This window comes from Rhinopithecus bieti, unplaced genomic scaffold (genome assembly GCF_001698545.2).
Source record: "Rhinopithecus bieti isolate Rb0 unplaced genomic scaffold, ASM169854v2 scaffold_7684, whole genome shotgun sequence".
Classification (NCBI taxonomy): Eukaryota; Metazoa; Chordata; class Mammalia; order Primates; family Cercopithecidae; genus Rhinopithecus; species Rhinopithecus bieti.
The window spans coordinates 1,206,712-1,207,301 of record NW_016806071.1 but is presented as its reverse complement, the minus strand read 5'-3'; positions in this window follow the sequence as shown (position 1 = coordinate 1,207,301).

Genomic DNA, 590 nt, shown 5'->3' with positions numbered 1-590 from the left:
TCGTGGTGATCGCTGACTGATGTTAACCTTATTCTCCTTCCTTATTGCACTAGAGCTCCATTTTAACTCACACCAAAACATTGCGTTGGATGCCCAACTTTCAGGCTAAGTATGGATCATATCCAAAGAGCCTGCGTGGGGTAAGACATAGCCTGACTCCCAGATACTATCATTCACATTTACAATAAAATGCAAGGATCATCTCATTATTTTGTTGTATTCAAACTGTGTGTCCATAAACCTGAGAAATGGGGATGGGGAGGGGTGGAGTCAGAAAGAATTGATTTGTGGCTGGGCACAGTGGCTCACACCTGTAATCTCAACACTTTGAGAGGCCAAGAAGGGGGAACACCTGAGGTCAGGAGTTCAAGGCCAACCCAGCCAACATAATGAAACCCCATCTCTACTAAAGATACAAAAAAAATTAGCCGGGCGTGGTGGCAGGCACCTGTAATCCCAATTACTTGGGAGGCTGAGGCAGGAGAATCGCTTGAACCCAGGAGGTGGAGGTTGCAGTGAGCCGAGATCACGCCATTGCACTCTAGCCTGGACAACAAGAGTGAAACTACATCTCAAAAAAAAAAAAAAAA